This window comes from Ranitomeya variabilis, chromosome 2 (genome assembly GCF_051348905.1).
Source record: "Ranitomeya variabilis isolate aRanVar5 chromosome 2, aRanVar5.hap1, whole genome shotgun sequence".
Taxonomy (NCBI): Eukaryota; Metazoa; Chordata; class Amphibia; order Anura; family Dendrobatidae; genus Ranitomeya; species Ranitomeya variabilis.
The window spans coordinates 528,090,890-528,109,051 of NC_135233.1; the positions used below are offsets into that span (position 1 = coordinate 528,090,890).

General features: G+C 44.1%; 1 long non-coding RNA gene across 2 annotated transcripts in view; it reads left to right on the top strand.

The window, feature by feature from the left end:
* The window catches only part of LOC143806978 (uncharacterized), a 144,945-nt gene extending 141,511 nt beyond the window's left edge, over positions 1 to 3,434 (top strand). Inside the window, exons 1-3 of one of the 2 annotated variants that reach the window (XR_013221605.1) lie at positions 1,741 to 1,909; positions 2,935 to 3,088; positions 3,166 to 3,434. This is a non-coding gene — a long non-coding RNA (uncharacterized LOC143806978). Of the gene's footprint in view, positions 1 to 1,740; positions 1,910 to 2,934; positions 3,089 to 3,165 lie in introns of those variants that run through there. The other variant, XR_013221604.1, reaches the window with a different exon arrangement.
* The last annotated feature ends 14,728 nt before the right edge of the window (positions 3,435 to 18,162 follow it).

The following is an 18,162-nucleotide window of genomic DNA, read 5'->3' on the forward strand; positions in this document are numbered from 1 at the left end:
AATCATGATTTACAATATGAAATGTTGACAACTGAATGGAACTAGATCTATATGAACAGCAGGGTAAATAAAAACCAGTGAAATAAATTGCGCATAGCTATACTGGAAGCGAATCCGTCGGCTGTATCGCAACTTGAAAATGTTGGTATGTGTAAATCTGTTCTGACCAAAAGTAGTCAGATACATTGATAAATAGTAGTAGATGCAATATATAGTTCAAAATGAGGTGATAGCACCTTTATTTTTGTCAAAAATTGTCTGGAGAGCTGAATAAAGGCCTATTGGTCATTTTTGACCGAACAGTACAAGTGTAAAAAAAATTGTACCAAATAAAGTAAACAAAAATTAAAAAAAAAAAAAATTCCCACAGAGAGTACCCCCCTAATGACGAAAAGTCAGGGAGCCTCAAGTCTCAGAATCACACGCTGAATTTTTATAACATTATAGAATTTCAAAAACGGTCATTTTTGACCTAACAGAACAGCAGGGTTAAAATGGGGCCCCAAATGCTAACATATTGCACCAACAGAAACATTTTGGTTGTAGCTACATGCGCTGATTTCAGGCCACTAAATGAGCGTGATCAACAATATTGAAGTCATTCGCCACTTGTTTCCAGCCTCTTTACACTGGCTGGGGACAGAATGATCACTAGTAAATCAATCTGTCCCCATACAGTATCATCTTAGCAGAATATCTGCAGTTTTAACTGGGCGATGTGCTGATGAGAACAATTATTTTTGTTCCGGCATATACTGTACATACATACACCGTACATACACACAGGTACACATACCGTACATACACACACAGACATACACATTACATGCATACACACATACAGTTATATACACAGATAGTATACACATACCGTACATACATATACCATACATACACACAAATACACATACATACACCATACGTACACACAGATACACATACAAATACAGTATATGCAAACACATACATATATCATACATACAAACAGATACACATACCTATGCCATCATACATACACATACCGTACATACACACATGCATATACCGTACATTCACACAAATGCCGTACACACATATACCGTACATACACACAGATACACATACATATACCGTACATACACAGATACAGTTATATACAGTACATATAGTACACACATACCGTACATACATATAAAATACACCCAAATGCACATACCGTACATACATACATATACCGTACATGCATACACACACATATACCGAACATACAGATACACATACACGTACCGTACATACACACATACAGTATATACACATACCGTACACACATATACATACACATATACTGTATGTACATGCACATAAACATACATATATACCATATATCCATACAAATTATTGCACATACACAGATACACACTGTACATGCATACACACACAGCCATACAACTATACCATACATACACACATATACTGTACATACACAGATACACACACACAGATAGAAACATACACATAGATACACACAGATGCACACATACATATACAAGCATATACATATACACATACTAATCTTGTATAGGTGATCAGATGAGCCCTGCAGGTCAGTTCAGCTGGAGAGGGCTGCAGACCCCACTGTGGGGGATGGGGCACAGAGCAGGCAGCACTGATATCGGCCCCCTGCTGCTGGCGTGCTGTCCCCTGCAGTGAGCTCCTCCTCCATCTCTTCTCTGTGAGGAGACGCTGCAGCCTGCTCTGAACAGAACAGTGGAGGGAGCAGAAGAAGTCCTGCTCTTCCTCCACTGCTGTCTCTATGTGCTGTGCAGCTGGGGCCCCTGACTGTAGGTGAGCAGCACTCACCATTGGGACGCTCCATGCAGGGGGACAGACGGCAGTCAGTGAGCGCTCTCCTCAGTCTGGTCACTGTGAGGTAAGGAAAGCGTTCATTGGCCAGCGTCTCTCCCTGCATGACACACCCCCTTTTTGATCTCCTGCACTTCGCGCCCGCTCTCTCCCCGGCACTCAATGTTCCGTGATTACAGGAGGGAGTGAGAGGGGCCCGACCCTGCATGATACCGGGCCTGCCTGCAGGGGCCCCCCTCCACCTCTGGGCCCCAGAGCAGTGCCATCAACAGTATGTCTGCCCCTGGCTGGGGGCCAGCGGGGGCCCCAGGCAGCTGCCTAGTCTGCCTGCCCCTAACGCCGGCCCTGCGAAGGAGAGGCGCAAAAACAATGCATTGCACTCGGACCAATGTTTCTCTATGGGGCAGCTTCCATCAGCCTTATATTTCTTGGCCGTATTTTATGGGCTGAGAAAATCGCAGCCTGCAGCGATTGTCAGAGTATTCCTACAAAAACACGCCAATGCAAGTTTATGGGGGCGAGAAAAAATATGGATTACACATGGACCATGGACTTGCGAGAAATACGCAAGACTTTTCCAGGTGACAGGAAATGGGCCAAGCCATTATCTGAAAGCTTAGACATGCTAATTAGCTTAAAAACTGCTCCAGACATCCCAGAAGAACACATCCACGGAGTCTTGCAGCATGTCTTCATTCATCAATGTAGAGATGCTAATCGTTCTGGTCCAAGAAAGGCCTGAGCATTGGGACCAGAGGGATGCACATTATTCCAATCGGGCCACTAAAGAGGCGGCACGGAGGAGGATCTGTGGGCTACTTTTTGCAGATTTTACAGACTGTCCACGTGAGGGACAGCAACAAATAAGTTCACTCATGTTTTGAAAATAATATTAACTGCACTAAATAACACGTTTTCACAGTATCCCCTTAAATCCTAGTATGTGTTTTTTTATTCTATTATTAGTAATTACAGTAAGATTATGTTTAGAAAATACAGCTTACTAGGCCACATGAGTATGTAAAATGTCACTAAACTTGTGGACCCTATGTGCACAATGTCCTTATACGTTATTATTGTTTGTTATTGCAGTGGAAGTTGTTATGAGACGCTGGCGCAGCATCCGTGACCAATAAAGGCAGGACGGTCAGCAGTGGGCCAGGAGTGGTGATGCAGCACCGACCAAGCGGAAATACATTTATTTTGACAACCTGGCATTTCTGGCTTTCAGTATGGATCTCAGACCGTAAGTACATACATCACACATATCTTTTTTAGGGTCATATGTCTTAATTTTTTTTTTCTAATAAAATTTCAAAACAGAACTCAGTCCAAACTCACTGAGGCCACTGACAGGGTCGGATTCTGAGGCCATTATAGATCCGGTCGGGGAAGGTGAAGAGGTGGTTGGCCCATCTTCTGAGTCTTCCAGCTGCATCCCTCAAGCTCCAGTTGCACCTGCACCAGTAGCTCCACCTTCACCACACCAGCAACTGCACCAGCACCTGTCTGCCTTGAAGAACCAGGCAACAGGAGCCGCCCTACTGTTCCTCTGGAGGCCTCCCCCAGCCTGCTGTCAAATCCCGCCGTGGGCGAAGGTGAGAGATCCCTGCCTCTGATACCAGGAGGCATGTTGACATGGGGGTTCTCAACTACCTGTCCAGGGCTGCCCAGGATGAGAGTGATGAGGTATATTCCCGCAGTCTGACCCGGTACCTTCGTCCCCTACCCTGTGAGGTGAGGCTACGTGTGTGAGGAACAATACAGATCCTCATTGATGCATGTACATCCCCCAATACCCCATATGAGGTCTTTGAGTTCTTAGAGAGGTGGCTGCTGAGACTTCAACCAAACCCACAAGTGCATATCCAACATGGATCTGACACACCTCCTCCATGGGTGCCTACACTTCAACCCATTCCCCCCCCAAAACCAACCCAGGCCCAAATGGCATCCTATAACCAACCTGCCCAATATGGCCACTTGTACAGACCCAGTGTTGGAGGCTGGTCCCAACCTGGGTTTGGATGACATGGCCATATTGGGGGGTATGAGTCACGTGGGTTCCACAATCCCCAGGAGTCTCATCTCCATTTTCCATATGGTCACTTTGCAACTCAGCAATGTGACCCGGGCCACAACATACAGCATGGCCAAGATTATGTACCCACACAGGGTGGAGGACAATTTGGACAACAAAGCCAGCAAGAATGATAGGCTAGACTTCCGCCATCACCTTCACCAACTTTCCAAAATCTATAATTTTGTTTTGGTATTTGATTTTACTGTTGCAAAATAATATATGTTTGTTTTACTTTTATGTGTAACTACATTTAAAAAAGGGGTTTGACCAAATTTCGAGGGCCACAAAAGCCATATGTCTGCAATATGGTTTTAAGCAAAAAATATTATGTTTTGGCTATATAAAAAAGTTTGAAATGCCAATTTTTGTGTCTTCTTACAATTATTAAGACAAGGTACCAAAATGCCAAAAATCAAAATGAACACACACACAACAACTCAGCTGAATGGCTGACTGGAGGATCCGCCATTTGGCACAAAGAATGCCAAAGGCACACTCCACCAGACGCCGTGCGCGTGATAGGCGCAAGTTAAAGATCCTACGCTGGTGATCCAGGTTTCGACGGGGATATGGCTTCATTACATGCCTAGTTAATTGAAAGGCCTCATCTGCAACAAGGACATAAGGCACAGAATCTTGATTGGAGCCTGGAAGCTGACGTGGTGGTGGTAGGTCCAACTGGTTATTGCGCAGCCACCGACCCATAATGGAAGAATTGAAGACTCTAGAGTCTCCAGTTCTCTCACAGGCCCCAATGTCTACAATTATAAACCTGTAGTGACTGTCAACCAGAGACAACAACACTACAGAAAAATATTGTTTATAAATTATAGAATTGGGACCCTGAGTTCGGAGGCTTACGCACATGGATGTTTCCCATCAAGTGCTCCAATTGGGAAATTGTCATTGTTCCTCAAATCCACAGGCAATCCACAACCAGTCTTCCATCTTGGGCTCAGGCATGACCACTTGATGAAGTCTGGACCAGATTTCTGAAAAGGTAGACCAGACTATGCCTGAGATTGTAGACCTCCCAATCAAAAATTCATGATGGAGTGCTGGATATGAAAGACCAGTTGTCAGGAAGCTAAAACAAAACAAACAAAAAAATACATTTAAACTGTTTGAAGGTTTGAAAACATTTATATACAGCCAGGGCCGTATTTAGAGTTTCTGCTGCCCTAGGCACTTTTCGTGCTGCCTCCCCCACTGGTCAGTATGACTAATGCAGACACTGTCGGAAGTGACTTGGGCTACTTTCACATCAGCCGATCCGGCAGTTTTTCTGCATCTGTCACGTAACGCATCACTTACGGCAACACTGCGTTCGGTCTCATTCATTCCCTGTGGGACTTGCGGACATGTGCCGCACTTGCAGTTTTGCCGCGATCCGATAAATGCGGTACTTGCAGCAACGGAAAAAAACGCTGCTAGCAGTGTTTTTATGTCTCATCGTAAGTGTAAAACCGCAAGTGCTGCATATGTTCGCAAGTCCCATAGGGAATCAGTAAGGGGTCTAAATCTATGTATATGCCCATGTAGCTCTTTCAAAGACAATTCCAGCAATATTTTTACATGTTCAGTCCATTCATCTGAAATCAGTTTGCATACATATGCAAATGAGGGAGTAGATCTGTTACTCCAGCTCTATACCCCCTCAGTGCTGTATTATATAGTATATAACACAGCCACATAGTATATAAGAGCCACGTAGTATATAAGAGCCACGTAGTATATAGCAGCCACGTAGTATATAGCACAGCCCACACAGTATATAACACAGCCCACGTAATATATAACACAGCCCACGCAGTATATAGCACAGCCCACGCAGTATACTGCACAGCCCACGCAGTATACTGCACAGCCCACGCAGTATATAACACAGCCCACGCAGTATATAACACAGCCACATAGCATATAAGAGCCACGTAGTATATAAGAGCCACGTAGTATATAGCAGCCACATAGTATATAGCACAGCCCACACAGTATATAACACAGCCCATGCAGTATATAGCACAGCCCACACAGTATATAGCACAGCCCACGCAGTATATAACAGCCCACGCAGTATATAACACAGCCCATGCAGTGTATAACACAGCCCACGCAGTGTATAACACAGGCCACGCAGTGTATAACACAGCCCATGCAATGTATAACACAGCCCACGCAGTGTACAACACAGCCCACGCAGTGTATAACACAGCCCACGTAGTGTATAACACAGCCCACGTAGTGTATAACACTGCCCACGCAGTATATAACACAGCCCACGTAGTATATATCACTGCCCACGTAGTATATAGCAGCCAGGCAGTATATAACACAGCTCACGCAATATATAACACAGCCCACGTAGAATATAACAGCCCACGTAATATATAGCAGTATAGGCACCATATCCCTGTTAAAAAAAGAATTAAAATAAAAAAGTTAGGCTACTTTCACACTAGCGTCGGGCTCGGCCCATCGCGGTGCGTCGGGCCGAGGTCACCGACGCTAGCGTTGTCTCCGCCGCACAACGGGGGCAGCGGATGCATTTTTCCAGCGCATCCACTGCCCTATTGTGAGGTGCGGGGAAGTGCGGGGAGGTGGGGGCGGAGTCCGAAAAAGCGGACCCTCGGGAGCAAAAAACATGTAACGTTTTTTGATCCCGACGTTCCGCCACAACACGGCGCAACCGTCGCACGACGGTTGCGACGTGTGGCAATGTGTCGCTAATGTTAGTCAATGCAGAAAAAACGCATCCTGCAAGCACTTTTGCAGGATGCGTTTTTTCGGCAAAACGACGCATTTGCGACGTATTGCAGTTAACGTTAGTGTGAAAGTAGCCTTATATACTCACCCTCCGTCCACCGAAGCTGTCCCGATGCGCGTGATGCTGCCACCAGCTTCTGTTCCCAGTGATGCATTGCGAAATTACCCAGATGACTTAGTGGAGACCGGGAGTCATCTGGGTAATTTTGCAATGCATCACTGGGAACGGAAGCTGGCGGCAGCATCGCGCGCATCGGTGGACGGCGGAAGGTGAGAATAGCACAATTTTTAAATTTTTTACTTATTTTTAACATTATATCTTTTTATTATTGACGCTGCATAGGCAACATCAATAGTAAAAAGTTGGTCCGGGAAGGGGCGACACACTGGCACTGACAGCTCCGCACACACGTACAGCTCCACACAGACACACAAATACATACAGCTCCACACACACACAGCCCCACACACACACATACAGGTCCGCTGCTTGCACACACACATACAGCCCCACATACATACAGCACCGCACAGACACACAGCCAGCTCCGCTGCCAGCCCACACACACATACAGCTCCGCTGCCCGCACACACACATACAGCACCACACACATACATACAGCCCCACACACACATACAGCACCGCACAGACACACACATACAGCACCGCACACACAGAGCTCCGCACACACGGACAGCTCTGCGCACACAGACAGCGCCGCACACACAGAGCTCCGCACACACAGAGCTATGCACACACACACACACACACATACAGCTCTGCACACCAGCACTGGCAATGTTTGTTCCCAGGACCCAGATAGAGTGAGTGGGGGTGTACTATACCCCACCCCCACCACTCACTCTCTGGGTCCGTCTGCCGGGAGGAAAGATCAAACAGATATCATACATTCAGGGCTGCTGTGTTTGCACGGCTCCTCCAGCCTCAGGCACTGTAGGCAGAGATGAGGCTGAGGAATGTGAGGGAAGAAGTGAGGACCGTGAGGTGAGTCACAGACAGCCGTGCAGCAGCCAGGAGGGAGATGATTACAGACAGAGTCACAGAGACAGTACACTACTTACTGTGCATGTACTGCTCTACTGTCTGTGAGTCCTCCAGCTCCTGGCCAGTAATGTGTGAGTCCAGGACAGGACCCAGGGTCGGCACACAGGGCGCCGCCGCTCCACCTCAGCAGACACATTATTCCGGCCGGCACCACCAGTGAGGCTGTGAGCAGGGGGTCAGTGAGGTCACTGTGTCTCAGCAGGGGGCGTAGGGAGAGTTTTGGCTGCCGCTCTGCCGCCCCCTGTCTTCAGGAAGGGACCCACAGGACTAGTATTCAAAAAAAAAAAAAAAAAAGAAAAAAAAAATACACTTGCTCAGGTGCCGCCCCCCCGCCTGTCCCCGCCCTAGGCACGTGCCCTCAAGTGCCTAGTGGCAAATACGGCCCTGTATACAGCACAAGTACTATGTGGAACTAACAAGCCAGGCAATCACTACCTTAAAAAATTTACACTGGCTATGTGAATTTAACATAAATAACATATTCTTATTACTAAGAGTAGAGATTTGAGATATATTAAGAATAAAAGAAACAATTGGTAAGCAGAAGTATTGAGGAGGAGGAATACATATCGTAAGATAAGGAGAAGACGCTCCTCAGCAGATAATAATCTTTATTTTTATATAGCGCTAACATATTCCGCAGCGCTTTACAGTTTGCACACATTATCGTCGCTGTCCCTGTTGGGGCTCACAATCTAAATTCCCTATCAGTATGTCTTTGGAATGTGGGAGGAAACCGGAGTACCCGGAGGAAACCCACGCAAACACGGAGAGAACATACAAACTCTTTGCAGATGTTGTCCTTAGAACCCAGGACTCCAGCGCTGCAAGGCTGCTGTGCTATCCACTGCGCCACCATGCTGCCCGTATAAATTTACGCATCCTGGTGTCCTGGAAGGTGATCCCTGGGCATAGGGTCTCCAACAAAATATAAAAGGTGGCAAGGCTCATGTGACAATATTGATAAAACTTGTCGGGATGTGTCCGTAGAGATGCATAGAGATGGTGGAAATGGCCTTTAGTGAGACATTGCCTCAAAAGCTGATGGACCCACATTAGTATCCTCCTTCTCGGATCCACTATCACTGGGAATGGCTGCCCAAAGCGGCGTGACAAAATCCAGTTGTATAGGACAAGCTCAGTTGGGGTGAACCTAAGTATGTCTGACATGTTGCTAACAAACCACCAATACACGAACAAGAACAGCAACAAAATGGCCAGATTGGAGGCTGCCACCTGTTGTAGAGGCAATAAATAGGGTTGCTGATGATGATTTAAATCATTTTCAAGCCTCAAAACCATTAAATGCCATTTTGGAAGGTTGCGAGAAAAAAACGCTATACGGATGACATACGGAGGATTACATGCACAAATTATGCAGCCACACCTTGCCAATGGATGACATACGGATCACTGTTCAGGGAACATTTCTGCATATTAGGACAGTTAAAAACGGACCGTATTTCTATACGTTATGTCCGACCCCGGCCTTAGTGTCTGGCTCTGAGTGCTGTCATTTTCTGAGCACTGCAGGAGGTCCCCACTTCAATGGATGTTAAAGTGTCAACTCTTTCTTACTTTCTCAATTATAATTAATCCCATATTCAATGTGAGGTTGATATGTCTGCTCTCCGGAGATGTCTGTATGGATTTAATTTTTTCTCTGACACCTCCTCCTTTTAGAGGTGGCATGGGAGACTGATTTACAAATAGTCTAACCAACCCATCACAGGGCACTACCTCCCTGGATCCCACAACACCTTTTTCTTCTTGGTTTTGGAGATGGGCTTCTCAGGGAGATCGCTCAGCATCTCAAGACTGGCATCTATGGGTAGTGCAGTCTGAAATGCCTGGCTAGAGGTAGCCAGAAGCGATGTTAGGCTCAACCCCACAGGAACCCTCTGGGATCTGCTCTGGGTTAGTAACTTCTCCTGTTATCCTGCTGGATGATGAGGTTCCAGAAGGCGGTGGAGTACCTGCGTTCTGTTAATTCTGACTGTGGGTGACAGCGGCTATGTAGGCTGCCTCTCCCTGGGGGATAACAATACTTTCCCATCAGCCTTACATTCTGTGGTTAACAATTTTCCTTCACCCTGACAGGCTATTGGTACCGCTTTCCAATCACCATGACAGGCTGTGGGACACACCATACTAAAACTTTCCCCGGACTTTGGAAAGTTGTTCACACACCTGTCTATATAAGACCTCACAGCTCACAGTGCATGTCAAACCAAATGAGAATCATGAGGTCAAAGAAACTGGCCAAGGAGCTCAGAGACAGAATTGTAGCAAGGCACAGATCTGGTCAAGGTTACAACAGAATTTCTGCAGTACTCAAGGTCCCTTAGAGCACAGTGGCCTCCATAATCCATAAATGGAAGAAGTCTGGGACCACCAGAAGTCTTCCTAGACCTGGCTGTCCAGCCAAACTGAGCAATCGTGGAAGAGCCTTGGTGAGAGAGGTGAACAACCCCAAGATCACTGTGGCTGAGCTCCAGAGATGCAGTAAGGAGATGGGAGAAAGGTCCACAAAGTCAACTATCACTGCAGCCCTCCACCAGTCGGGCCTTTATGGCAGAGTGTCCCAAACAACTTCGTAACACTCTACTCCCTACGGCAAGGGAAGTGAATGAATAAAGCACAAAATCTCAAGTATACTAAACATGTCATTTTTTATTACAAATTACTTACAAAAAATCCAATAATAAAATTCAAATCAAGACCTCAGATGTTAGAGGCACCTCGCTAACGAATCCTTTATACACATCATCAGATATCATATTGCTATATAGCATTTTAAAAAGTCAAAAAGAGGAGAGATCCAAACATTCTTGCAGCCCTTTAGCTGATAGCATATCTACTCGCCCTTGTAGCTAGGCAACATACCAGAGCAATTGTGAATGAGCTTGGTGATATATATTCCTACTTCCCATCACGTCTGATGTGCCTACCTCTACAGTTCCTTAGTATGGCTGATACATGATCAATACCAAAATTAGCATAAATGTGCAAGAATATCTCCTTTTACTTACTCAATATGTGGATTCGATGCTGTGTCCCGCGACCCCGACGTGCATTTCATGCAAACTTCTTCAGGGGACGTCCTGGGATATATGTGTTTGGCACATGATACTTTTCGATTTTTCAGTGATTTAACTTTATGGCAGAGTGGCCCGGCAGAAGCCTCTTCTCAGGGCACAACATATGAGAGCCCGCATAGAGTTTTCCAAAAAACACATGACCTACTCCCAGACCGAGAAATAATTTTCTCTAGTCTGATGAGAGGAAGATAGACCTTTTTGGTGTTAATTCTAAGCGGTATGTGTGAAGAAAACCAGGCACTGCTCATCACCTACCCAACACAATCCCAACAGTGAAACATGGTGGTGGCAGCATCATTCTATGGTGGTGTTTTTCAGCTGCAGGCACATGATGACTGGTTGTCATTGAAGGAAACATGAATGCAACCAAGTACAGAGATATCCTGGATGAAAACCTCTTCCAGAGTGCTCTGGACCTCAGACATGGCCAAAGGTTTATCTTCCAACAAGTCAATGACCCTACGCACACAGCTAAAATAACAAAGGAGTGGCTTCAGAACAACTCTGTGACCATTCTTGAATGGCCCAGCCACAGCCCTGACCTAAACCCAATTGAGCATCTCTGGAGACCTGAAAATAGCTGTCCATCAACGTTTATCCAACCTGACGGAACTGGAGAGGATCTGCAGGGAAGAATGTGTTACACCCGGTCCCATACCTTTGCGGGGTCCCTAGTGGGACTCTCGCTCTGTCCCACTGCAGCCCCTGCTTCCTCTCTTCCCTCTGCTTTCTGGCACACGGCCAGCAGGTCCTTGGCTAGAGTGCTTAGGTCGCGTGAGCTCCCGTTCTCTTAAAGAGACAGAGCGCATTTTTCAAAAAGTACTTCTGACCAATGGCATTAGTGATTACTAGCCCCTCCGCCATAGGGAAGGTGCCAGAGCAACAAGTATCCTCTGCTGCTATCTTTCGGTTTCAGCTAGTGGGTGCTTTAGCTTCTGAAGTGTGTTGCCAGTACTCAGCTTACACTGTTTGTCTCTGCAGACTATCATCTGCCTGCTACCCGGCTATCCTGGACTACGTCCGTTCAGTCTACGCCAGTTCTGTCACATCCCGCCATTCAGCCATCCGTAGCTCAGTACAACACCTGTACCACCGGCGTCAGCTTCTACCCGTACACCCAGAATCCACCGGTCAGCTCCACGATATCTGCTACCTCTGCTTGTCCCGCTTGGACAGCTGCCACATGTCCGGGGTCTAACTGGAGGTAGCACCCATGTCCTCCAGGCATTCCATTCTGACCCCGCTCGAGGGGACTTACCACAGGTGTCTGGGGCTCACGTAGTAACGCCCCCTTCAGAGCTCCCCGGACCGGGGTCCCGAGGTTCCACAGATTTATCAATAAAAAAATGAATGTGAACTTCACCACCTGTGCAGCTGCTTCCGTTTATTACAGAATGGCAGAGGATCCCCAAATTCAGGTGTGAAAAACTTGTTGCATCATTCCCAAGAAGACTCATGGCTGTGCAAAGCTTAAAAGGGTGCTTCTGCTCAATACTGAGCAAAGGGTCTAAATTCTTATGACCATGTAATATTTCAGTTTTCTTTTTTAATGAATTTCTGTTTTTTTTTCAGTAAAGATGGGGTGAATTTACCAAATGGCTGCAATGAAATAAAGAGTTAAAAATTGAAAGGGGTATGAATACTTTCCGTATCCACTGTATATATACACACACACTCTGGTTTGATCACTGACAACTAATGTTGAGCGATACCTTCCGATACTTGAAAGTATCGGTATCGGATAGTATCGGCTGATACCCGAAAAATATCGGATATCACCGATACCGATACCCGATACCAATACAAGTCAATGGGACACAAGTATTGGAAGCTATCCTGGATGGTTCCCAGGGTTTGAAGGAGAGGAAACTCTCCTTCAGGCCCTGGGATCCATATTCATGTAAAAAATAAAGAATTAAAATAAAAAATAGGGATATACTCACCCTTCCGGCAGCCCCTGGACCTTACCGATTGTAACCGGCAGCCTCCGTTCCTAAGAATGAGGAGTTTAGGACCCTCGATGACGTCTTCGCCTCATTGAGGAGTTTAGGGCCTGCGATGACGTCGCGGCCTGTAATTGGTCGCGTGAGCGGTCACATGAGCGGCACATGACCAATCACAAGCCGCGACGTCATCGAGGGTCCTAAACTCCTCATTCTTAGGAACGGAGGCTGCCGGTTACAATCGGTAAGGTCCAGGGGCCGCCAGACGGGTGAGTATATCCATATTTTTTATTTTAATTCTTTATTTTTTACATGAATATGGTTCCCAGGGCCTGAAGGAGAGTCTCCTCTCCTCCAGACCCTGGGAACCATACACTGGGAACTTCCGATTCCGATTTCCGATACCACAAAAATATCGGAACTCGGTATCGGAATTCCGATACCGCAAGTATCGGCCGATACCCGATACTTGCGGTATCGGAATGCTCAACACTACTGACAACTACATCAGAGGTGTCAAACTGCATTCCTCGAGGGCCGTAAACAGGTCATGTTTTCAGGATTTCCTTGTATTGCACAGGTAATAATTTAATCACCTGCACAGAATGATTCCAGCACCTTGTGGAATGCTAAGGAAATCCTGAAAACATGACCTGTTTGCGGCCCTCGAGGAATGCAGTTTGACACCCCTGAACTACATAATAACAAAAAGAATGACTAGCTGCACCACCGTTTATACAGGCCGGTTGGACAACCATTACAGATAGAGTATTGTTTCAGGGGAGCGGTTTACAGGGCAAGAGTAACAGAGCTATTAAAGTTTATATTTATTTATATTTAATCCAAAATGGTAGGAAGTGTTTATAACAAACATACAAAGATGAAACAACATGGAAGGAAAAAATAATATATGCAATTACATAAATTAAAAAATAACGAAAGAGAATTCCTAAACCTGATGTTGCAGAAATGGCTATCTTTATGGAGGGAAGTGCTCAGATTACGAAAATGGGACACTTTCACAGCAAACTGTCTTCCAGAATGAACAGTGACAAACACACAAACTCTCTCATTTTTATTAGATCAGGGTTACGCCCACATACCTCCCCATGGTGAGCTTGTATGGGGGCTGGCTGTGGGAAGTTCTAGGTCTGTTAGAATTTTATGAGATCCCTAATTTTCAGGATATCTTTGCCCCTGGAGGTCCCAGTCGGTAGATATTGTCATCGTGTTTCATATTCTGATTTTACCTTTCTATAGGAGGTGAAACATGACGAGGATTGCATCATCCATTGGAGCAATATTAAGTTGAAGGTGGAGGGGTTAGAATGGCCTTGTGGTGATGTCAGTGAATGCATTATGTTGATCCATTTGCTATGATGGTGAAAATATGTCCCCTATAAATATTGGATCGATGCATACCATAAAATACATCACTGACCATTGGCTCCAAAAAGGCTGGGGACCAGTGCTTTGATCAGAGCAATGGTAGCACGGTGGCTCAATGGTTAGCACTGTAGCCTTGCAGGGAATCTAGACTGTGAGCCCCAATGGAGACAGTGTTGATAGTGTCTGTAAAGCGATGTGGAATTAATGGAGCTATATAAGTGAATAAAATAGATAAGAGGAAGCTCATGCCTTGGAAGAGTACGTCCCAGCCCCAGGATAAAATAATCCCAGGCTTCGTGTTTGGCTTTCAGAGCAGTTCTCTTCTGTGATTACCTGGTCACTGCAAGAAGTACCTACTTCAATGGAAAATTAAGTGTCAGCTCTTTCTCACTTCCCCAACTAAAATTAGTTTTTCTCTTCTACAGTTATAATTAATCCCATATGTTCAATGTGAGGGTGATATTTCTGCTCTCTGGAGATGTCTTTATGGATTTTAATTTTTCTCTTTGACAGTCCTCATTATAATCAACCCCTGCAAATGACAACTCCTACAAAAGAAACCCATAGCATTATCTCAACTATACAAAACTTTATGGATGGCACAATCCAGGTTTGTCCATCAGACTGCAAGATGAATCACTCCACAGAATATGCTTCCACTGCTGCAAAGCCAGTGGCAGCGTTTTTTTGTTTTTTTTTATTATACCACTCCATCTGATACCTGGCATCATTCTTGGTGATGTAAGGGTATGTTTCCACGGTCAGTAAACACTGCATATTGGACGCTACATGCAGTGGCCAGATGTTACAGCATAGTGGATGGGATTTTATGAAATCCCATCTCCACTATGCATGCAGGTACGACTCTGGCTTCTCTGCGTATACGCACTTGCGGTGCGTCTTTCTAGACTGCAGCATGTCAATTTATCTTGCGGAGATGCTCAGTCTCCGTATGATAAATATCACAGTCCAATGCATAGGATGCTGTGATTCCGCATGTTTCAATGAACACATGCGGAATCACTGCGCGTACAAAAACCGGCAGCGCTTTGGATGGAGTTGATATGTGCTGTGTCCAAAGCGCTGCCGATTTGTGCCCCTGGAAACATACCTTTAAGCTTTCATGCAGCACCTCGGTCATAAAAACCTAAGCCATGAAGCTTTGGGCACAGTTTTTGTGCTGCTGTTGAAGTCAAAAGAGGTTTGGAGCACTGAATTTTTGAGCCAGCACAGCATTGGCAACTTTTCAGCACAATATGTTAAAAGACTACTAAGTAGTCTGTCACTTTTTAACTTAATTGTTGTGGATCCTAAATGAATTGACATTTCAATAACACCACTCACAGATGATTGTGGAATATTTAAAAGGGAAGAAATGTAATGTACTGACTTGTAGCAATAATGGCATTGTATTAACAGTACCATGGTCAAATTCAGTTCACTTTTAAGAATAACCCAGTTGTTCAAAAATGTTTGTAAAGCCTTTAGTTTATACACCCATGGAAATGGGACCTAAATTCAATGATTAAAAGAGGTGTTCCAATACTTTGGTTTTTGTGGTGTACTTATGTTAGCCATTAGATATCCCAAAAAATGTCCTTACGTTTAAATAATTTATAAATTCTACCTGTTATAATCATGTTAAAAATAGTTATTTATTTAGTTTTTAGTTAAAGTCACAAAATTCTTTTTTTTTTCATATTGGTTTTAACCATTTTTAAATAATTGTGAGCGAGTGCATGATTCATGGTTTGTGTAAACACTTCTGTAGCAGGATAGCAGTACCAGCCTCGGATGCCTCTTCTAATATGTAATCATCACAGCTGCTGCTCTCCTGGCATAAAACTTGCACACATTCCAGAAAGAACTTTCGGATTGTTAGTTACTTTTGAACAGAGGGGACAGGCAGTGCAGAATACACAGCTGCTAAGGGCCAACAACCTGAATTTCTATTTTGTTTTAGAAAAATTTGAAAGAAAATATCTGGACAAATTGGAAAACCTAAAAAAATAATGATATATGCCCAAAGCTTAAAATACTGATATGAACTCTTTACCAGCCTTTACTGTGAGCTGTAAACCAAAGATAATTACAATCACAATAAGGTGAACAATCTATATAAAATAAAGGCAGATGCATCAATTTTTTTTTACAGACTTTTGAGGAATTTAATAAAAGTTGTAAAATTTGGATATTTACCAAGGAAAATGCACTAATTTATGACGTAATGAGCAATGTTTTTATGAGGAATTTTATGTCAGTCTTGATTAAATTTCTTCTATAATTTACTTTTAAATTTAAGTTATAGTTAATCTGGCAGGCCATGGTTTGCTTTGCCCCATCCTCAAAAACACAGCCACTTATTAAAAAATGACCTGAGGCTGAAAAAGTCAAAATTTTGCCACTTTTTATACAGTAGTTTTCTGAAGACTTTGATTCATTGCCCCTAAAGACTGTAAAAACTGTTTAGTAAAAGATTCCATAGTTTCAAAGTTGATAGGTCCATCAAGGACCTCTGTTTAACCTATAGTGCTACAACATGGATTAATAGAAAGGTATAAACCTCTGTAAGGGGGATACCAAATGCCCAATTTTAGGTATTAAGATTAACCTAGTATTTAATATAACATTTTTCCCAAAAATATACAGGCCCTTTTTGAATCTGTTCATTGAGAGGTCCACACAACACTAAGTGTCAGAGGATATCCATAGTCTCACTGCTCCTCCAGTAAAGATAGCCCTTACATGTGTATGGGATAAGAGTACTTGTAAAATCTGCCAAATTGAGCTGAACCATTTCACTGTGCCAAAACTTCTCTGCACCACAAAGTCTGGTGTAAAAGTTAATTGCATCATATAAATCATTTTGATACACTTTGTGCAATTTGACCCATTTATTACAACCAGTAAATTCATACATTTTGCACGATTGATAAATTCCACACAATATGTGAATGTAAATTGTAAAAAAAAAAAAAAACAACATCTAACTGCTCGGATAAATTGACATGTTGACCTAAATGTACATATGAAATTAGCTTCTTTCAACCCAGGTGGATTGGCTATATTGTAAGGGATATACTGTATGTATCAATAAGAATGTTTTACATATAATGGGTACGGAAAGTATTCAGACCCCTTTAAAATTTTTCACTCTTTCATTGCAGCCATTTGATAAATTCAAAAAAAGTTCATTTTTTTCTCATTAATGTACACTCTGCACCCCATCTTGACTGGAAAAAACAGAAATGTTGCAATTTTTGCAAATTTATTAAAAAAAAAACCCCTGAAATATCACATGGTCATAAGTATTCAGACCCTCAGTATTGAGTAGAAGCACCATTTTGAGCTAGTACAGCCATGAGTCTTCTTGGGAATGATGCAACAAGTTTTTCACACCTGGATTTGGGGATCCTCTGCCATTATTCTTTGCAGATCCTCTCCAGTTCTGTCAGGATGGATGGTGAATGTTGGTAGACAGCTATTTTCAGGTCTCTCCAGAGATGCTCAAATGGGTTTAGGTCAGGGCTCTGGCTGGGACAGTCAAGAATGGTCAAAGAGTTGTTCTGAAGCCTTTCCTTTGTTATTTTAGCTGTGTGCTTAGGGTTATTGACTTGTTGGAATGTGAACCTCTGGCCAAGTCTGAGGTCCAGAGCACTCTGGAAGAGAATTTCATCCAGGATATCTCTGTACTTGGCCGCATTCATGTTTCCTTCAATGACAACCAATCGCCCTGTCCCTGCTGCTGAAGAACACCACCATAGCATGATGCTGTTGGAATTGTATTGGGCAGGTGATGAGTAGTGCCTGGTTTTCTCTACACATACCACTTCGAATTATCACCAAAAGGTCTATCTTTGTCTCATCAGATCAGAGAATCTAATTTCTCAGTCAGAGTCCTTCATGTGTTTTTTAGCAAATTCTATGCGGGCTTTCATGTCTTGCACTGAGGAGAGGCTTTCGTCAGGCCACTTT